General features: G+C 41.1%; 1 protein-coding gene across 4 annotated transcripts in view; it reads left to right on the plus strand.

Moving 5' to 3' along the window:
- The first annotated feature begins 873 nt into the window (after nucleotides 1-873).
- The window catches only part of LOC135704757 (interference hedgehog-like), a 202,133-nt gene continuing 184,795 nt past the window's right edge, over nucleotides 874-18,211 (plus strand). For all 4 annotated transcript variants that reach the window (XM_065226246.1, XM_065226248.1, XM_065226247.1 and 1 more), the window contains exon 1: nucleotides 874-2,283. The gene's annotated coding sequence lies outside the window, so the exon portion shown is untranslated. The remainder of the gene's footprint in view (nucleotides 2,284-18,211) is intronic.

Consider the following 18,211-nt stretch of genomic DNA (forward strand, 5'->3'; position numbering starts at 1 on the left):
GCGGATTCACAACAAACTGCCTTGGCAACCTATGCCTAGGTGATTTCTAGCAACACTGCCAATGTAATCAAGATAGGCGCTGCTCTATTGGCTCTGGCTTTGACAGTTCATTTGGCTGAAAACCAGCCATTCCGCTCCTCTCTTATACTAGACACTCTCTAGTTTGGATGATACCCTGAACATGTCGTTAAGAATAACAACCATATAAATTTTATTAGGGTCACCAAATGAGTTCAAGTTTTGGGAGGCTAATCAGGACCCGATTCGGAACCGTTTGAGCTCTGTGGAGCGAAAATATCAAATTTTGCATTAGTCTAATGCCCACATTCATCAGGAGCAATAATGTACTGTATTCAGAGGTGGTAAATGTAAAATTTTACTGTATAGATATTATCAACAAAATGCTAAAATTAAAAAAAAAAACAAATGTTCTAATTAATCGTTTGAAATCATCAGCCATCACTGTACCAGCCCAGCAGTTTAAACCCTACTAATTTGAATCATGTGCAGCCAGCCATTCGCAGATTAGTTCATTCTCTCGCTCTCCGGCTGGCAATTCATCCGTCTTAAGCCATTCAAGATTAAAATCCAATGCACTTTCCACTCTCTGTTTGTAAATAAAAACTCACCTTCTGTCGTGCCCGTTGCATCATTCATTCTCTCGTTTCCAAGTTCGACTCCCACACGCACACACCAGACGGACGGACCAACTTATTCATGGTTCTCCCTCATCTTCCTTCATTCAAATAAACACAACAGTTTGGCCCCGCACTCACACCCATGAACGAAACACCACCAGAAGCAGTAGTGTCAGAAAAGGAGAAACACAAACGGCGCGGATGGCGGGTTCATTCATTCGTTGCGAACGTCGTCGCGAGTCAGTCGTCCACATTCATCGCTCCCGTTCGCAAGTGTGTTTCTTGGTGTAACCGCGGGTCGAAAGAAATTTCTACCAAGATCGCGCGTCTTCGCCCTCGTCGCCAATCGGTTATACATACAGTTTTTTTTCTTCTCTTTGCTCAAGATTAACGCCGGTGGTCCCGAACTTTGGGTGAAGATATTGAATGAGGCTTGACCTACTCAGTGTTATTGACATTCGGAACAATACGGGTCATAGTAGACCAGTGAAGTTAGTGTTTGGATCACAGCCTGCTTGGTGATTGATTGGTTCGATTGGAAGATGTGCAGTGAGTGAGTCTGAGAAGGAAACGAAAGGATTTAAGCGGAAATTGAATCGAAAAGGAGACGACATAAGAGTCAAAGTACTTGGCGCTGAAAAAAAGAAATATTTTGATTTTCGTTTTATTTGTTTTCTGCCAAAAATAAGTGGGCAAAGCTTTGAAGGCAACAAAAAAACACACGGCAGAAAAGTGAGCGAATCCGAGTCAGCCGAGGGTGCTACTCATCATTGCTGGCGGACCTACATACATACTCGCTCACTGCGTTTGGGTGGTATTTTTAACAAGCCTCGCGCGCAGGCAGCCCCGAAGTGTTCCGTTCCAACTACGGCCAGAGGTACAAGGAAAGGCGAAGATCAGTGCGATCTCGCCGCCGCCGTCGCCGTCGTCATCGTAGCCGTCTTTGCCGTTGTCGTAGCAACCCGCATGCGAAGTGACAAGTGAACGCGAAATAAAGCGGAGCAGAAGATCGCGTTCTCCCGCAGAAGAGTATCCACAAGAGAGAAGGAAATCAGTGCAGTAGGAGAAAGAGAGCGGATGATCGTTTGTCGTGGTGTGTGCGCTAACGTGAGCTTTCTCGTTGTTTTGGAAGTGTGTGGGATGAGGCGGGCAAGAGCCGAAGGAAGAAAAGTGCTGTTTCAGTGATTTTTTGTCTCGCGGAAGGAATGTATATTTTTCTTTTGAATCAAATTTGAATCATCGCAATTCGGCGGTGATAAAGTGAGAGGTGGAAGCCACTCAACCATCAAGTGACAAGTGAGTCAGTGAGTGCAGACACACGCGAGTGTATGATAGATGCACTTCGGGGAAATCAAAATCGATCGTGTATCGTCGGTTGGAAGCAAGGTTGAAGATAGGCAAGATATAGATCGTCTTCTGGCTGGGCCGAAGAAGGTGCGCGCACAAACACAGTTGAAACGTCAAGAAAAACCTGCCGTGTCAGCCGGACACAAATACACGTTCAGAGAGGAAACTTCTTCAAAAGTCGAAAGAGTCAGAATTTAGAAATTCTCCACTAATAACAACGCAAACGAACGAGGAGACGAAGGCGATCTGCCGCCAAAGGCTGCACAACGACCCAACATATCGACTCGAGGACGAAACGGTGAGTGATGAAGACAGAGAGCGGGAAGATAATAATAACAACCACACATCTTTCTTCTTTGGGACTCGGATGGAGAAACAGTGAACAAACACTGGAAAACTTGAAAACACATTCTTGCTTTTTTTTCTGTTTCGTTTCGATGGGCTTTGGGCTCATTCGATCGAAGCAGGCATGAGAAATGCGACGATCAACCCGGACAAGCGGGACAGACACACACGAGAGTAGTTGGTTGATATGGTGTAGCATAGCAACAACAACAATAACAACAACAACAATAGCTTCATCGTGTGTGCATAACGAGACGACGACGACGCTGCACATAAGAAGCAGGGATGTGGAAGAAATTGGAAAAAGATTGGAATTTCGCCTGCCCCTGCTCGCGCTCTCGCTTGGGTCCCGAGGTTTTGGGTTGATCGTCAGCGGCAAGCCGAGGGAAGGTCAAGCAACGTGTTCCGGGCAACCGAAGCACGAGAATGCAGCCAGTGGCTTCTGCTGGTCCAGATTGTGCTTGCCTTTGCTTAAGTTTTTTGTTTTTTCAATATTTGAACTAGTTGTTAGCTGGAGTTGCTTAACAGCAAATCCGTTATTTAGTTAATGTTTGCATACAGTGGACGTAAGTTGATGTAAGGAATGTTTGATTGCGTTAAACATTGTTCGATGACGTATGGAAAATGTGTATGATAGAAGATCCAATTTTTTTTCGGTTTTAAAATTCTTTCAACATTTGTTAGGGAACAATACATTTTCTTTTAGGTTGCTACATCAGAGCAGTGGTAACAGATAAGATTATAATTTCACCGTACGGTGTGTGGTACTTACTTACATTGTTAAATTCATTGATTCTGATGTCTGTGTTTGAGCGATGTTTCTTTGAGTTTAGTCGAAATTTTTTAATCGCTTATGAATTGATAGTGGTAATCTCAGTTTATATTTAAACGAATAATTTCCCCATCGACTCTTAAACTACAAATTAATCACTAAAACGGGCGAAATGGTCATCGATAATCATCAATTTTTATGACTATCTTAACACAATTTTGTGATTTTTAGGTTGAGTTTTCCAAAACACGATAACAACGATACAAATTTGATCCTAATCACCAAGAATTCTGAAACTGTGTATGGATACAGGAGAGCATTTTGCTTTAGCAAGGGGCAGAGTTTTGGAGGCGTCCAGGGGCTAGTAGCTCTATGGAGAGAGGGTACAAAGCTGTAATAGTGATCTATCAAACTTCGGTTCATGTTTGACCCCAGACGGTGACTCCATTAGTAGAATTTAGGAAATTCTACAGTTTTTACTACAAGATACTAGGAACTGCCTAAACTGTGGGAGCGCCAGAACTTTTGGAACTGTTGAAACTTTCGAAATTAAGGGAATTCCGAATTATCATTCCTTGAATCTATGGACAGTACTAGGAACTTGTGGAACTTTAAAAATTCTCGGAATTGCACATAAAGGGTGATACGGTCAAAATTTGGTCAAGGGAAAACGCGTGTAAATCGGTGAAATCGTTTATTTAAAAAATCAAATTAAATTTCTTTTTCAAGTTCAATTAGTATAAAATTCAGGAAAAATATTCAGTTAGGCTTCCGCTTTTCCAAATCCGAATTGCCGGGCCTTACGCTTGACCCCTGCCATCAGATTTTGTACAGCCACCTTGTCCACCTTCTTCGCCGCAGAAAGCAAGTTTGCCTTGAACTGCTGCTCGCCCTTAGCAGTTTTTTTGGTCTTCTTTAGGTTCCGCTTGACAATAGCCCAGTATTTCTCAATTGGGCGGAGCTCTGGCGTGTTGGGAGGGTTCTTGTCCTTGGGAACCACCTGCACGTTGTTGGCGGCGTACCACTCCATGGCCTTTTTACCGTAATGGCAAGATGCCAAATCCGGCCAAAACAGTACGGAACAACCGTGTTTCTTCAGGAAATGCAGCAGACGTTTATTCAAACACTCTTTCACGTAAATTTCTTGGTTGACAGTCCCGGAAGCTATGAAAATGCTGCTTTTCAAGAAACAGGTACAGATGGCTTGCCAAACCAGATATTTCTTTGCGAACTTTGACAGTTTCATGTGCTTGAAAACATCTGCTACCTTTCCCCTTCCTTTTGCCGTATAAAACTCCTGTCCCGGAAGCTGCTTGTAGTCGGCTTTGACGTAGGTTTCGTCGTCCATTACCACGCAGTCAAACTTCGTCAGCATCGTCGTGTACAGCCTCCGGGATCACGCTTTGGCCGTCGTATTTTGTTTATCATCGCGATTTGGAGTCACTACCTTCTTGTAAGTCGATAGTCCGGCTCGTTTTTTGGCTCGATGCACGGTTGTAGACGATACACCCAGCTTATTTGCGGCATCTCGGAGAGAGAGGTTAGGATTTCGCTTGAAACTACCGGCAACTCTCTTTGTCGTCTCAGCGGCTTCCGGTTTTCGATTTCCCCCCGATCCAGACTTCCTGGCTGTCGACAAACGTTCCCCAAACACTTTGATTACATTTGTAACGGTTGATTTGGCAACTTTTAGCGATTTTGCCAACTTTGCATGCGAGTAGCTCAGATTTTCGCGATGCGCGAGCAAAATTTTGATACGCTGCTCTTCTTGCTTGGACGGCATTTTGACAACTGAAGAGTGAATTCCAAAATCAAAATAGGAGCAACATTCTACACACACACACACCTTCAAAATGAGGGGTGTTCAGGTTTTTTAAATGCAAAATTGAAAGAAATACGTCAAGTTGATATTGACCAAATTTTGACCGTATCACCCTTTACTTGTGTGATTTTGGGGAATTCGATGCTTCAGGAATGTCGATATTCTTAACATGGAGCCCAGATAGAATCTTCGGAAATCCTAGGACTATTCAAACTTTTGAAATTGCTAGCAACAAGTTTTCAGAACTCTTGAAACTCCCAGAGCTTGTAAAATTATTGGAAGATCGAGAGTCGAGAGTTCTCAGAACTGCACTTATTTAAAATAGCTTCAGTGTACCAAAATTGATATTTTTTTGGATTTCAGTTCCATTTGTAATGCAGATTACTAATATGCAATTACCTAATTACCCCTAAAGAACCCCACCGGATTCTTGATGGGTATTGACGTATTTGCATTCAACATGGATGCAATCTTCAATAAAAATGGAACCGAAATCCAAAATTTGATTCATTTTGGGGCACTGAAACTATTTTAAACAAGTGCGATTACATTGGCAAAAAATGTCTTAACGACCCACGGAGTTACTTTTATTTAATTCTCGATTTATACATAATATTATAGATCAAAGGCTATGGGAATGAAAACACATCATTGTGCTCAGATATATGAAATGGTTGAAATTGTTTGCCTGAAATTTACCTTAGTTTCATATAAATTATTCAAAGCGCACCAGGCCTTAGTGATAGATTTATCATAACATAACATTTGAATTGTAGGGCTAAAGGGCCAAAACTACGCAGACCCTCCTCCGCATAGATAATAGTGCATGCATTTTTTTGAAATCATTATGAATCGTAGACAATCACCAACACCCTCCTCTCCTTCCTAAAGTGACAAGGTAATCGAAATAAGCTGAAATGTTCAAATCTCAATCGCATTGGATCTATTCTTTTCTTCTCGATAGATGACTTCTTCAGTTTCTGTTATTTCATGTGATTCTTATTCAAAACGATCGTCGGTCATATTGGCTTTACTCTGATGTAAGGGGCTTTGTTGTCTAGTACAACCGTTTTTGCTTACTGAGCAGAAAATCATGTGTTCAGTCCCAGGCTTCTTTACAATAAAGGGTTGATAGGATCGGTTTGTTTTCTCATACATAGCTCCGGATTCGTCTGCCATTATATCAAAACAATGATCACATTACTTATCAAGGTTAATCCTGATCCAACGAACCCCACCCTACTAACAACACCTCCCTCCTATGATCTTTGTGGGAACGTAGAGGTAAACACGGTCCCCATAACAACAATAGTCACTCTAACTTTCCTTCCTATCTCCCACCTGATTGCACGGACGTGGCCAGCGTCGTTATTGATCGGAATGTTCGGTCACTCTCAACCCCATTCCCCACTGATTCTGATCAATTACGCAGTAGCAATCATTGATTTGTGCAGTCAGTCTAAGCTGAAAACGGTATCCAGCTTTTTACGCTCGACCACAATAAAATTGGAATCACCTCTTTCAGCCATATGACGATTACCATTATGGCAAAGACCAAGGTGGCCATGATTGAAGATAATTTTCTGCACTTTGACAGCGCTAGTAAATCAAATCTAATTTCAATTTTGGTTAAATCGATATCGTGCATAATTTCATTTTAGTCCTAGTTTTAATCCTAGGGGCAAGACAGCTTTTGATCATGAGTGATGCTCAATATGCAATGCACGGAACACAGCAAGCTGTTTTTGAGTTATTCCCCAAGTGTCAAATATAAACGTTTAACGGTGATAAATACATATTGCCAGTTCAGAGAAAAATTAGCACTTGGCGTCAGATTATCAGCTTTAATAGCATGCTGTGGCTGTCAGTTGCGTCGAATTATTTTCCCTCAAACGGCAATATAATTTCCACGGCTTTCCATTCATAGGCTTTTTCATCCAAATAAAATAAAGCCTGTTATCGGTGGAAGCTGACCATAGCTTTTGTAGATTCAATATATGAGTCATTCTAACCGTCTTCTGGGGGTATTTGCTGAAGGTGCCGATTCAAATTTCGGACACTTAAACTCGAATTTCGGACACTTTTAAAAGTTGATTATCTCGGTCGAATATGATCCACATGTCTTGTAAATTTTAAATTTTTTTGACTAGTGCCCTCCACGATCATCTAACATTATTACTTTGTTTCTAACTGGATATAATATTTAATTAAAAATGAAAGTGTCCGAAATTTGAATCGTCCGAAATTTGAATCGGAACGGTACATTTGGTTAAATTGACTTTGTGGTGTTTGAAAAATAACCTCTGTATTCACTGCTGGATTTTCAGGAAAATCAACTGTATGCAATCCTATTGGCCACTAAGTTTGTTTTGGTATTAAATAGAAAAGCAAAACCTTGTCATCGCCTAGCCATATTTAAAATATTATATCTCGATCAAACAAAATAAAGCTCCCATCCATTTTGAATTCCTAACTCATAATTAGTTATTTGCGATGCATATTGTCAAGCAGTTTTAAGACGACCTCTACCAGCAATTTTAAGAAGCTGATGCAATCAATTCCCCGTCCAGACTATGGCTTATATCATGTCATATATGATGTTTTGCAATGAGCACTCATGCATAGGATTTCCAGTGAAAAGTAGATGTATTAGTGCTCATTGCAGTGTGCCTCAGCTGTGCCGCAGCTGTGCCAACAGTGCCATGACATCGTGATGGCTTTGCTTATTTGTGAATACTGACATGTTTGGCAACGCGGTATTTCGACAGCACGACTGTTTTCAATCGTTACAAATCAAATTCCCAGCCAGAACCGTAAATGGTTTTCAAGTATTCCTCCTCAAATTGTAGCATGAATTTTAACGTGAAGCGTGCAACGTGTTTAATTTCGACGGATCCCTCCCCTCACTGCCCTATCTTTCCGTTCCGGCGTTATCTGTGGGGGCCTGCTCATTGAACGACGTTTGAGCCATTTTCCTTTTTTTTTTAATCAGTCGGACTAGTTCCACCAAGGTGGAAAGCGAGAATAACTCGTGGTCATCGCTGGCTTGCTTACTGGAAGTTCTCAATAGCGGCAATTTTTACAGCGACAAGAATGCAATCCCTGATTTGTCGATCAGTTTGGTGGTTTCATCCAGGCAGCGAAGCTGTGTGACGGCATATCATAGATAGTAAAAATCGTTACTACTCAGTAGCAGTGCACTCCCCTAATAAACGGGTACCATACTCTAACGATATCATAGATGGTACGACTATCCCACATAAAGTTGGGATGATATCCCGAATTGGTGGTTAGGCGCTTCTTATGGTTATTGTTTATGCGGGTCCCTAATAAGTTAAGAATCATTTAGGATCGAGCTCTACTCGTTCTATTTAATAAAATACAACCCTAAACCAAGACAGTTCCAAAGCTTGTGTTATGCGATCCAATTATCTCGAAACATTTCTTTCAAAACACCCTGATAGTCTTCACAGACAAACAGACATAACACATTGAATATTTCTCACTGTAAAACATCGTCACTAAAACATTACCGCCATCTGTTGAGTACACTGTGGTGGGCACCACGCAGAACAGATGGCGGTAGTGTATAAACGTCAAACGCAAGGGAATCGACTATGAGCGCCACAGGTGGCGGTGCTACCAACTACTATACTTTTAAATTGTCCGTTAAATGCATGTTCGATGAACAAATTGTGAGTGTTATGTCTGTTTGTCTGTGGTCTGGTAGTATATCTCAAATCCACATTCGGAACCCAATTGGTGTCTTCATAAAATTCCCTCCAAAGTGCGACATTCCCCTTGCATCCGCAAACCGTCCTTCTGATGATTCAAGACAATCTGAATCTTAAAGGTGTAGTGTACCTACAAGACAGCACATTCTAACCAATACACGGTCCGCAGGTTTGTTCCGACATGCAATCCAATCGCTGCTGACCGGACATCTCACTGAAGAAGTAGTTGATGTTGCCAGTGTTACCAGTAACTTTGAAGATCATGAAAAATTATAACCATGGGTGCCAAACAGTGCCAATGAGTGTGCCCAGGTGTGCCCACACGGTGCAGAATGATCAACCTCTTGAAGACAGCCTATATTACATGATATAAGCCATAGTCTGTACGAGGTATAAACGGGTGGAACGGTAAAAAATTGGTCAAACATGATTAAGTGCTCACTGAATAAATGATCAAACTTGGTTTCTTTTTGAAGTGACTTTGATTAGGATTCCGATTTTTCAAATGTGAACTGTCGGGCTTTGCGTTTCACACCTTCCATCAGATTTTGTACCGCTGTTGCATCAACCTTATTTGATGCTGAACGTCAATTTGCTTTGAACTGTTTCTCATTTCCAACTGTTTTCTGAGTTTTTTTTTCTTGAGGTTCCGCTTAACGATATTTTTCAATTGGGTGCAGCTCCGGAGAGTTTAGAGGGTTTTTGTCATTGGGTACGACTTGCTCGTTGTTGGCGGTATACCGTTCCTTCCTTGACGTATATTTCATCGTTTTATCAAATTTCTGACGCAATCAATCTGCTTGAATTTCGCTTATGCGCGAACGATCTGTGAACGCTGTGATCTTGACATACCAAGGGGGGGTGATGAGTACTTAAGGGCTTGGATTTTGTTAAGTCTTTAGTGGGAATGACACTGATGAAAAGGCAACATTCAGTACACAAAGACCTAAAAATTAGGGGTATTCAACTTTTTTTAAATACACGATTGAAAAAAAAACGCCAAATTTGAGTCGACCAAGTTTTGACCGTTCCACCCTTTAGTCACACAAAATTAAGTATAGAAAAATAATGTTTATAAATTAATCACCTGTTTTATGTCATTCTAGTAGCTTACTCTCACATGAAGCGCTGATATTGTTGAGTTCACTCTATACTTTGCCAAATACGAATTAACGGACTCAGCGGTTGACCTCTTCCATGAAGTTTTGCACAACCGTATTGTATTCTAAATTGATTGATGAGCGTTTTAGTAGAATAGTTGTATACTTTTTACGTTGTTTGATCCTTTCAATTCTACTACTATTGTATCACTTTCCCTTTTACTAATTCACTTGCACTAATTCACTTTAACTATTTATTTTCACTATCACTTTAAACTTTAACAGATACGTATTTCGTTAGTTAGTTTGCAAGTAGTAAACGAAATAAGTATTTGTTAAAGTTTAAAGTGATAGTGAAAGTAAATTGTAAAAGTAAATCGTAAAAGTGAACTAGTGAAAGTGAATGAGTGAAAGTGAATTAGTGAAAGTTAATGAGTGAAAGTGAATTAGTGAAAGTGAGTTATTGTATTTGGCAGGCGGGTGTCCGATATAATCCAGGAGACAACTGTACTTGAATTGCTCCAGAAATACGTCCGCTTGATCCTTGAAGGAACGACGATACGGAAAATTCGAGACAGGGCTGCTGTGGAGTTCCCTGACAGCCGACCGATGGCCGAGCGACGACTGAAATGTCTAAAGGGGCCGGATCTGCTGACCCCACAAATGAGCGTAACGTTCAAATTCCGTGAACGAGAAGTGGCGATGTCTGGGGATATTCAGGTAATGTTTTTGCAATTCGGCATCAGAGAAGAAGATCGAAGTCAAGGGGTAAGTCACTCAGCACATTGTGCTGAAATTAGATTCACCACAGCTTGGACACATCCATCGGCACACCTCCGGCACAATCTCGTTGCTGGACAACTGTCATTGAAGTTGTTCACAACATTACGTGCTGTTTGACTGTATATTCAGGAACCTCCTCTAATTGAATATACCAGAGGAACTTGAACCAGCAGTTCACTTATAGATCTAAATACGAAATGTAGGTTCTAGAGTGGGCTTAAGAGAAAGAGGCAGTTAATCAGAACCTATTGGTACCTTTAATTCAAATAATGCTCAACTCACACAAAACAAACAACAGAAGTCTATTCCTCATCCTCTATAGTCGGTCTCCAACAATGTTCCCCACCGGTTCCAGCTTTTTCTGGCCGCTGATAGACCTTTGAGGGCGGACTTTTATCATCATATGTACACAAAACACCTAAATTTGGCATACCCGCCACTTCCCGCGTCATGCTCAATCCGATTTATCCTTGTGATTTCAAACCAAAACATTCAAGGTGTCAGAAATACCGGGTTGCCGGGATGGATATTTTACAAACAATCGCAGCTTGCTCTATGACCGTCACAATCGGCACACCTGCGGCACACTTGCGGCACACTGACAAAAAAGATGACCCAAGATTGGTGTGCGGAGTGACCTACCCCTTGATCGAAGTGCACTTTTACTCGTTTTCCGTAACTCCCCATCTCAGCCCATGGTCACTATGGCGTCTGACGTTGCTATATTCGGGGCAACCTGTTCGCCAGCACAGTCTCAATGTGTAAAGAATCTGAATGTGGCGGAGCACGAGCAAGAATATCCACGGGCGGCTGCGGCAATTAAGAATAAGCATTACGTCGAGGATTATCTCGACAGCGTCGACACAGAAGAATAGGCGGTTGAGTTGGCATTGTCAGTAGTGGAAGTGCAGCAAAAAGCAGGCCTTCATATTCGGAATTGGATGTCAAACAGGCGCAAGGTTCTGGAAGCTATTGGTGAGATCAACCCAGCTACAGTGAAGAACGATGAACAGTCAGAGCGGTTTTGAGCGATTTCTGGGGATATCGTGGTTGCCCGGTGAAGACGTCTTCTGCTTTAAACTTGGCCGCTCCCGTCAGTTTTTTGAACTTCCTCGAGACATCAGAAATGCTTCCAGAGTTTTATTGTGATTCCATTAGCTTCAGGAAAACTTCAGGAACTTTTCAGAAGTTCTGAAACTTCAGAATAGTTTGGACTTTGATTAGGTTCTGATAAATTAAAGACAGTTTCATTATCTTCTGTTCAAATTCGAGAACCCGCGAAACTAGGGAAAACCCAGAGAGCTCCAATGAACTTAAGGAAACTGAAATATTTTGGAAACTTCACAAGTCCAAAGAACTTCAAAGAAATTTAATGATTTTCAGGATAGTTCCATTTGTTTCCGGAGAATTGAGTTAAATGAAATCCGAGAACTCAGGGAATTTCCGAAAACTGCAGTAAAGCTCCGAGAAGTCCATAAAAATTTTGGAAACGTAAGGGATGTTACATGAACATTAGAAAATTGTGAGAACATTTTAAGGGAATATTGTTTTTTATCGGCAGTTTCGAGAACTTAAAAAAAAATTAAAAATGTGGGGGTTCAGAGGACTTTAATGCTTATGTTCATTAATTTAAAAAAAAAATAAGGCGCTAAAGAAGATCCAGGGACTTTTAAAGAAGATAAGAGATTTTCCGGTTGTTTCATAATAATCAGGGAAGTCTTGAGTACTTCAAAAATGATCATAGAACTTCAAAACATTAACTTTAGAAAAATTGCAAAAACTTTCAAAAAGTTCCGAGGAATTATGAGATATTCCAAAGAACAATTCAGTAATGTTCCGAAACTTCAGGGACATTCGTAAGCCCTCTGGCGTCTGAGTTTTTCCAGAAATTTCTTCCAATCTACCTTAGGAAGTTTCTCCCAGCGTCTCCTGGAAGTTTCGTCCGTCTTATTCAGGAAGTTCAATTAAAGTTCTATAAAAGTTCTGTATCTATCGAGTTCTCCCAGAAGTTTCTTTCGTCTTTTTCTGGAAGTTTCTCCATAAGTCAGTCTCCGTGGGATTTTTCCAACTTATTGGAAGGTTTTTCCGAGTTTCTCCTGAATTCACCTGGAAATGGCTATTACGGGATTGGCTTCCAATTTCCAAACTTTTCTTGGATTTTTCCGAAAGTTTATAAAAAATTTTGCCAGAAGTTTCTCAATATTTATGTTGGAAGATCCTCATCGGATATTTTTCCGACATTTCTTAGAACTTCCTTCAAACTTCCTCCACAAGATCTTCTTTATTCTTCCTCTGGAAGGTTTGTCGGTACCATTAAGAAACAAATTCAAATATTTCCAAGAAATGTCTTCTGACTTACATGGAAAGTACGTCTTTCGATTTTAGTCTAAAAGTTTGAAAAAATATAAAATGAATTAAAATAGTGAATACCGATAAATACCGATTTTTTTTTATCATGTGATACCGATAACTATGAAAACAATCTGGCAACGCTGATGATAACATTCTCTTGATCAAGGCAACCGCTGAGTTTCGAAGTCAACATTTGTTTTTGTTCATTCAATGATGCGTATTCATTATCGTCTGTTCTATTGTTATATCAATATTCATAATCATTTTGATGGGGATCATTTTGACTATCAAATGTGAAATGATTATTTTCATTCTACACAAATATACCGTTGTGGAACGTGCTATGTTGCTTTTCTCACTCACATCGATGGACGATTATTGCCTTTTGCAGAATTGATGATAGGAAGTTTTAGGTTTTAGGTTTTAGGCTCTGGGATCGATAATATTCAAAATAATCATTTATTTGGTTGGATACTCAAGCGTTGATGAATATCACCAAAAGCGTATTCCTCGATGGATAATGAACTCGTTTGTTCATTTCACTCATACGTTGACAGCGTTCACTTATACGCAATTTATCTACACTGGGTAAAAGTTATACTCAGTGCGTGTGAGGGTAAGTAAGGAAATCAGACACTGGTTGCTGCAACTTGATTGTGACTGAAATAAGTTGCGCACAAGTAACCACAATTGTTCAGTGACAAGTGTGCTGCTAGGGTCGTTACATCACATACCACAACCATAGACGTAACTTGAGTATTAAATCCACCATCCTCCACGCAACGTTCGACAACCAGAGCACCCTCAATTTATTGGTATATTAAAATTGGTCACCTCTGATCCAATGTAATCATTTAAGTAACGTTACCAGTCTACCGAATGCAACTGCACAATCTCACGCTTCCATATCTGTTGGAAACCGTTTCTACTATCAGCGTTACAACACTGCAACAAATTGCACAATGTAAACAAACGCCGCCGGCCGACCGATGACCGACGTCCGTTATATTTAGCAGCCGATCAGTCACCCGCGATAACTGACACTGATGGTGTTGGTTCGGTGAATGATGAAAGCCGCACCACCGTAACGTCAATCGTAGTAGCCACTGCCACTGGACTCCGACGCTGCCTGTAGGAACAGAGAAATGCAATCTTACTCCTTGGTGCAATAATTGTGTTTTTATTTTTTCGGTTTCACTTACAATCTTCAGTGCACCGCTTGTACTAAATACATGCATTTGGTCACGTTTCCCACTTTGGTTGATTGAGTAGCGGGCGAGTAGCCTACGTGGTTTGATTTAGGGCTACCATCGTCCACTTGAAAGTGGAAGCAGCAAAAAACGGTCTACTTTGGGATGGATAGTCAAAATATTTCCACTAAGTGGAATTTAAGATGCCAGTATAAATCTTCTGAATGTGGTCATTATTCTTGAAAACACGTTAAAGATGTACTGTCCGCAAATGTTTTCGGGAGTTGAAAAATGGCACTGTTATGACAGCGACGAAAGTGGGAAATGCAGTGGAGAATTTGTAATTGCATTGCGTGAATTCCACCTCGTTGTTTAATGGACCCCTGGAAAGGCAAACATTCCGATGTTTCTCTATAGACCGAATCACCATCAGAAAGAGCAATTTCGAGCAGCAAATCGACTGTAAATATTGACTGTCTGCTGTTGCTGCGGCCGAAATGGGTTGTTTGTCGTGTTATTTTCATACATGCGAACGGAACGAGCTGACGATTTTGTTTATTCTGCTACTGTGATGATACATTTTACGAATCTTTAAGGTCAATGCGCGATAAGCTCGGATTCAACTAAATTATCAATAGACGGAACAGATATTATTCAGCTGTAGGAAAAAGTTTCGAATTCACCAAAATCCTAGCAAAACATCAAAGGCAAATCAGTTCAAACTGAAGCATCCCACACGCAACTAAAGCAGAACCTGACGTAACTAGACCGAGTAAACAATATTTCAATCAACACTCACCTAAACGACGTCGTTTTAATCTAGTTACCGTCTGCTTTGAAAGCACATCACCACAGGCAGAGTGAGTTTTCCTCTCGAGAGACGAGAATATCACTCATTCGTGTTGTAGGGAAAACTCGTTCCGTCAAAATTGATGCTCCGACAACGGCCTAATAGGAGGACTTTCGTACGGCAGTCGCACTTGCACCAGTGCGCGGTTTCGTGAATGATCTCATTCCCCTCCGCTGAAACTATGGGCGCGCAACCATTTGGACAAGTCACGTGCCTCTGATACACAAGCAGATGCGATCCGGACAAACAAATACCGCCATAAATCACTAAGCGATCGTCGCGCGGTCTTAGTCTCGGATGGACTTCCCTTTTCCGATGGCAACAAAACAACATTAACCCACCCATACAAGTCAATCACAAATTCGCATGCATTGCCCACAGAAGCATTTCATTCACAAATTCATCATTTCGATAAGCCATTAAGGCTACGCTCGACAGTTTCGGCAAGTGCAGCCATCAATCATCACTCCGTAAATCATCAACGACGGAACGCGTCGATCAAACTGACGGAAGGCCAAAAGGAGCAGGAGGCGCAATATTTGATTCGCGCCTACTATAACGATGATGATGATGATGATGATGATGATGACGAATCACGATCATCATAGCGCAATCGAACCGACCGACGACGGACGGCCGCCCTACAAGGCCTGCTGCCAGCAGTGAGTGGTTGGTTATCTATTTTGATAAGCAAAGCGAATATTGCTTAAACTGGAAATCACAGTTACTTGGTTGACCGACGCGTACAATTATGTTTGATTGAGCACTTGTTGTCGTCACAATGTGTAATCAAATTTGGACTATCTAATCTTGAAATCGGTTTTTAAACGAACCGATCCGTAAATTCCCATGCTTGAACAAGCAGCAATTTATGATCCTACTACAACTGCATACGTAGACTTGGCAGTTCCAGGCCAAAAGGCAAATAAACAAAAAAATTTGACTCGACCTTCTCCGATTTGCATGAAACTTTGCACAATTGTGTGTTATGGGCAATGATTCATATTTTAACTAATTTTCGACCATTTTGGATTTTGTAATATTGGCGTCTTTGATATTTTTCCTAGGGGCAAGCCAGCTGTACTCAGAGTTAATATTTTTGCAAAATGAAAGTTGAAACTTCTAGGAAGACACCAAGCGTCTAAATATTAAAACAAAAACTTTAGGACTGCTTTCCTGCTAAATTCCCATCCGGGTCAATAAGAAGAAGACCGACTTTCTCAGATTTGTGTTTCGTGTTGGTCCACCGATAATAGGCTATTCAACGGAGAAAAGCCCAGAAAATCAGTTTTCTTAACCATGCATCTACTGGCATACAGTTAATAGAGTTGGACAGTTGCCGATTTTTGTGGAAATCGATAGTAAATTCATTATAATTGTTCTCTAAATTGGATAGATCTTTTCCTTTATTTGAAGTTGTTCCTGTTGAAGTTTATTATAAGCTTCTAAATTACGTGTACTCGAAAGTATAAAATATTGACTGATGTCAATCTATCCAGCAGACCACTTTTCACAAAAGTTGTTAAAATTATGTTTTTTTGTAGTGTACCAACAGCGTACCATAGCGTACCTTCAAGGATTTTGAACGTACCTCGCAAATTCCTTGTTTTAGCGTGTCCTGCTGAATAGACGGGTGATTTTTCGAAAATCTTCATCAAACTTTCCTAAACCTTCACCAATGTAGTGTACCAATAGCGTACATTCCGAATCTGAGGTTCATTTTTAACGTACCTCAAAATTTACCATACTTACTTATATAAAACTCTTTGTAATACATTATATGTAAAATCTGACTTCGGACTTGAATTTCTCGGGAAATTTAAGCCCGATTTGACCCAAAAAACATATTACTTAAGTGTATTCTACGCTACTTAATGACCAAAAACGTGATGAAAAAAAAAAGTTTATCGAAATACAGGTAAACATTCTTTTTACCCCTGAAAGTAGATAACCAACAAACATGGGAGATGGCATTTTTGAATATCTTTAAACAAACATTATCCATGTGCATGGGTACAGGATGAACGTACCTCAAGGTAATTCAAGTTTTTATGGATGGGATGAATGATTGTTTATGGAAATTTGAATGTTTATGATTATTTTAGAAAATACGTAATACGTAAACTTGAATTGTGTTGAGATACGTTCAACCTGTACCCATGCACATTGTTTTTGGAACTTGTGATAATATTTTGAGAAGATTTAATACTCAGCAGTCCACGAAATGCACTACTACGAAGTCGTCAGCGACTCTAGACGTTGCCTCCAGTACGGCAGGCTCATGGGGGCTCACCATGGTGTGGCCAAGTTCTGGTCAACAGAGGAAAGCGGAGGGATCGGTCTCGAATTATTTTTCAAAATTTTGGTCGTCTTCCAAAATGGTTTTGCACAATCTGGGAGAGAGCTAATCTTGTTGGCAAAATCGTTATTTCTGAACTCCACCATCCTGGCCTGGATAATTTTGGTTAGCCTTTAGTTTGGCTACAAAATGGTGAGTGACAATCTGGAAAGAGCGATATACCTAGCTCCGGTCCTCACAAGTTCCTACCTCACGCCTCCACGAGTCATATGATCACAAAAGACTGCCAGCTGAAACATGGACACAGCTGTTTGGCGTAGCCTGAGCAATGTTGTCAATCCGACAATAGCAGAGTGAGGAGGTGCGACGCGAACACTGGCGCGGTAACCATAGCACGGTGATAGAGGAAATGCTTCGCCAACCCGAGCGTCTGTTCACCATGGAGGTGTGGCTCAAACAGCGTCTGACTGGCATCCAGCGGCTGAATAAGAAATGCTCTTCCCCGGAAGCTACACCTAAGATGGCAGCCCCATCACGGCGGATAGGAGACCTTAGGCCAACCACCTACTGTCTCTGAAACCTTTACAATTGTTACAGAAACCAACAGAGAAAGACATCGAACTGATATAACGGCAACGACTTTTAGCGCAAAACAACGGACACGAATTGGATCATGGAATGTATTGACGTTAGCCCAGCAGGGTAAACTGGCACAACTGGCCAACGAGGCGCGACGCATGAAGCTAGAAATCCTGGGACTGAGTGAAGTTCGTTGGCCAAACTTTGGAGAACACAAACTGCCGTCGGGACAGGTACTACTATACTCTGGTATTCGAGGTGAAAACGCTCCCCGCCATCGTGGAGTTGGTCTCCTACTTAGCGTCCAGGCAAGTGCTGCGCTCATCAAGTGGGAGCCTGTTAATGAGAGGATAATCGTTGCCAGATTTAGAACGCGGGTTCGTAACCTTACCATGCTGCC

The sequence above is a fragment of the Ochlerotatus camptorhynchus genome, unplaced genomic scaffold (assembly GCF_037179485.1).
Source record: "Ochlerotatus camptorhynchus isolate MF236.1 unplaced genomic scaffold, CSIRO-AGI_Acam_v1.1 ptg000247l, whole genome shotgun sequence".
In the NCBI taxonomy this organism is placed as follows: domain Eukaryota; kingdom Metazoa; phylum Arthropoda; class Insecta; order Diptera; family Culicidae; genus Ochlerotatus; species Ochlerotatus camptorhynchus.